This window comes from Acomys minous (genome assembly GCF_964271855.1).
Source record: "Acomys minous genome assembly, chromosome: 11".
NCBI classification, from domain to species: Eukaryota; Metazoa; Chordata; class Mammalia; order Rodentia; family Muridae; genus Acomys; species Acomys minous.
In genome coordinates this window covers 75942458-75946910 of record NC_140492.1, presented here as the reverse complement: position 1 = coordinate 75946910, position 4453 = coordinate 75942458, and positions in this window count along the sequence as shown.

Here is a 4453-nt window from a genome sequence, read left to right as displayed (position 1 = left end):
TATAAGTATAAATAAATATATGATAAACATATATTTTTATGGAAGGAGAGATGGATTGTCTCTGAGAAGGAACTCTAAATCGTTTGTACAGATTATGACTCCACACTTCATGTGTGGACTATGCAGAAAGGAAGATAACGGGAGTCACTTCACCTTGGAAACCCCTGAAAATCTATCCTACCCAGATCTTAGGAAGTGCTGTATTTCTCTGGAGAGAAACCACGACCACAGCAACTCTTATAAAAGAAATCACTTAGCTGGGGCTTCCTTACATTTTCAGAGATTTAGTCCATGGAGGGCAACATGGCAGTAGCTGAGAATTCTATATTTAGTCCTCAGGTAGCAGGCAAAAAATAAAACATTGGGCCTGCCTTGAGCATTTAAAACCCCAAAGCCCAGTGACACACTTCCCCCAACAAGACCACACCTACTCCAACAAAGCCTTACCTTCTAGTCCCTGCCAAGTAACATAACTCCCTAATGACTAAGCATTCAAATATATGAGCCTTTTGAGGCCACTTCTATTCAAGCCACCACACCAGATGAACATAATGTCCATGAGTCAACACTAGCTTAATTAAAGGAAAGTATAAATAAGTGGAGAAGAGACAGATTTTTTTCCCTTCTAGAAGAAGATAGGCTGCAGAGCCTTCCTCAGTGTGTGTTTGGCTGACTGACTATATTCCAGAGTTAGGAGCTACACAGTGATTTCTGGCAGGGCTGCTTTTGCCCAGTGATCAAGGTTAGCATCACCTGTAATATCATCTTCACATCACGGGGCCAAATATGGGCTAAGAAAGGCTGGGCACCTCCTGAGGAAATAATTAAACACAGTTGAATGTTAATTTATCAAAACAATATAATAATGCTTTCCAAAATATCGATGTCATAAAAAAAATCAGAGGTTAGAGGGCACTCAGAAGATAAGTCATCCTTCCATGGAATTCTGAAGTAGAAAAAAAGAGATAGTGAAGATTTAGGATTGTGTGAGATCTGGCTTTTGTCGATAGGACTTACTGATGCCAATCTCATGAGAAAACAGGAAGTAAAGTTAGATAAGGACTTTCTGCCCTTTCTGCCTGCAACTCTTCTGAAAAACTGAAGTCTCCCATGTATTATTTATTTATTTACTTATTTATTTATTTAATCACTTTATAGCCTGATCTCAGTCTCCTCCCTCCTCTCCGACCCGGTCCTTCTCAGAGAAGGGGAGGCAGCCTAGGGGTGTGAACCCACTCTGGCACCTCCATTGGAGGCAACCTAGGGGTGTGAACCCACTCTGGCACCTCCATTCCTGCTTCCTCTCCCATTGGAGCCTGATAAGTAAACCCAGCTAACCGCAACAAGTGTTCTTCACCCTTGTCCACAATGGGCTGTTACTTTTGTGTAACTGACATGCTAAAACTGGTAACAAGTACCCTAAAGTAGTCATAAGGCTCTGGTGGGGTACTTTTGCCTATGGGATACATTTTGAGGAAAAGAAACACACATCTATGGCTCATCTTGGGCTCAGAACTAAGGTTTTATCACAGGTATTGTCAGATAGAACTGCAAATTAATTGATGTGAATAAACTCATTGGAAAAATACCTGGTGGTTGTAAACTATTTCTCAAAGATCCTACAAATAAAGTAGAAACTGAGCTTGGCTTCAAGTTTTCTGGAGCCTACTTGAGCCTTCTTCTACTCCACAGACATTTCAAAGAACCTTTTATAAGCTGAAGCCCAACACTCCCATGTAATGGAAATCTTTCCATTCTCTTTCTGCTGTCCAATCAATGACTCCAGAAGCTAACAAGAGTTTCCTGCAACACCATAATCTCACTGTTTGTGGGACCAAGATTGTGCACACACGTATACACACACTCACATATGGCTTATCATAAGGTTTCCATTCCTATGATAAGATCCCACAAGCAAAGCAACTTTGTTAGGAAAAGATTTCCTGCATCTCACATGTCAGGATCACAGTCCATCATAAAAGTAAATAAAAGCAGGATCTCAAGGCAGGAACTGATGCAGAGGGCAGGGAGGAGTGGTGCTTACTGGCTTGCTCTCCATGGCTTCCTTGAGCTGCTTTCTTGTAGAACCCAGGACTACCAACCCAGAGGTACTGCTGCCAACGATGAGCTGGGCCCTCCCACATCAATCATCAGTCAAGAGACTGCCCTACAGGCTTGTCCACAGGCCAATCTGGTGGACACATTTTTCACAATTGAGGTTCCCTCTTTTTAAATGAGTCTATCCTCTGTCAAGTTGTTGTAAAATTAGCCAGCACAGAGCTTGTGGCAAGATGCTCCCTGAGGTGAGTGTCCCCAGCCCAGTTCGTATGCACTGTGTGCCACTAACAAAGCTCTAGAGCGTGGGTCTCAACATTCCTAATGCTATGACCCTTTAACATAGTTTCTCATGTTAGGGTAAACTCCAACCATAAAATTATTTTGTTGCTACTTCAGAATTGTAATTTTCCATTGTTATGAATCATAATGTAAATATACAATATGCAGGATATCTGATATATGACCCCAAAGCGGTTGGGCCCAACAGGTTAATTACTACTGCTCTAGAGCATTGTCATAGACATCTGTATCAAATTGACTACAACTGAGCCAACGAAAACCCAAGCATCTGTGAGGTATTTTCTTTTTTTTTTTTAATATGTCATTTATTTTTTAATATATTTTATTAATTTATTCATATTACATCTCGATTGTTATCCCATCCCTTGTATCCTCCCATTCCTCCCTCCCACCCTCCCTCCCATTTTCCCCTTACTCCTCTCCCCTATAAGGTGGCACTCAGAGGAGGAATAATAGGCTACCAAGAAGAGACATGATACCCTATGAGCATATACAGGGAGAGGAGGTCCTCCTCAGTCATTGTGAAGTATTTTCTTGATGAATGATATGAGGTTGTAAGATCCAGCCTCAGTCTGGGCCATGGTTTCTGGAATGTGGAAGAATGTGGATCATGGAAGACGAAAGCTTCTACTTCTGCTTTTTGCCTTTTTGCTGTCGCAACATAAATCCTATTGCTAAGGCATTCCTTTTCCAGTACTAGAGCCTACATCTCTGGGATTCTACTGTAGACTGAAGACCAGTATATCTCTAGGAATTCTCTGGAACTTCAGCACCATATTGGGACTATGCTGAGACATTCAGTATTGTGGGCTTAACTACAGGATTCTTGTCTTTTCCATCAGCAGGCTGCCATTATCAGACTACCTAGAATACAGCCTCCCTAGTAAATCCCTTTTGTCCCTGTTTTAGTTGGTTTTCTATTTCTCTGAGGAGACACCACAGCCAAGGAAACTTATGGGGCCTTGCATTTTCATGGGGTGAGACCATGGCCATCATGGCAAAGAGCAAAGCGGCAGGCAGGCATGGCACCAGACAACTATCTGAAAGCTTGCATCCTGATATACAAGCATGAGGCTTTTCAAACCTCCAAGACCACCCCCAGTGATATGCCTCTTCCAACAAAGCCATATCTCCCAATCCTTTTCGAAGAGTTCTGTCAAGTGGAGACCAAGCACTTAAATATATGAGCATAAGCCTCTAGAAGGAGGTTTTAATACAAGCATAAAACATGAGTCTTGGCATTCATGTGGGGAATAGAAGGTTTGGAACACTGAATCAATGCTATAGCTCCTCTAAACAGATAAAATACAGAAAGATCACAGGAAGATGAATCCTGGACTCTAGGAAGAAAATGGAAAGACTCTGTAATATTATGCATGCGTTCCTGACATGGAAATATCATTCCATCTGATGATGGTGATGATGATGTATATGCATGTATGTCTGTGGTATATTTGTATATATGTATATGGATTTGTATGTTTATCTACATATGTGCATGAGGGTGCATATATGTGTGTTTATGTTTCTATGTGCCTATAGAGGCCAAGGTTGACGTTAGGTCACTTCCTCAGCTGCTCTCCATCCTACTTTTTGAAATGAGATCTATCACTGTACCTGGAACTCATGGTTTTGCTTTAGTGGGCTCTCCTGTGAGCCCTGGAAGACCTCTGCTTCTGCTGTTCCTTCATTCCCCAGTGCTGGGCTTGTGGATGCATATAGATGTGGTATGCAGATTTTACATTGCTGCTGGGTATCTGAACCTGAGTTTATGCTTACAAGCCAAAGATCTTACTGACAGAACCATCTCCCCAGATTGCTGACCATACTTTTTTAGGTGCCATTCTGTCAGCTGTCTGGTCACTCTACTGTGAAGACTTGAGAGACAATGAAACCACTCCAGGTTATCCTGCTTTTCTGGGCAAGACAGAATGAGCAGAGAGAACACTGTGGGCATTGGGAGTGAAAGGAAAGGAGACTCATAGAGAGACTTATGTGTGTGGGAGTGAGGCTTTGGGCATGGAAGGAGCCTGGCAAGCATCATTGTTTCCACTCAGCTTCACTGAAGGGGTAGTGGTCTTATTTCCTGAGGCAA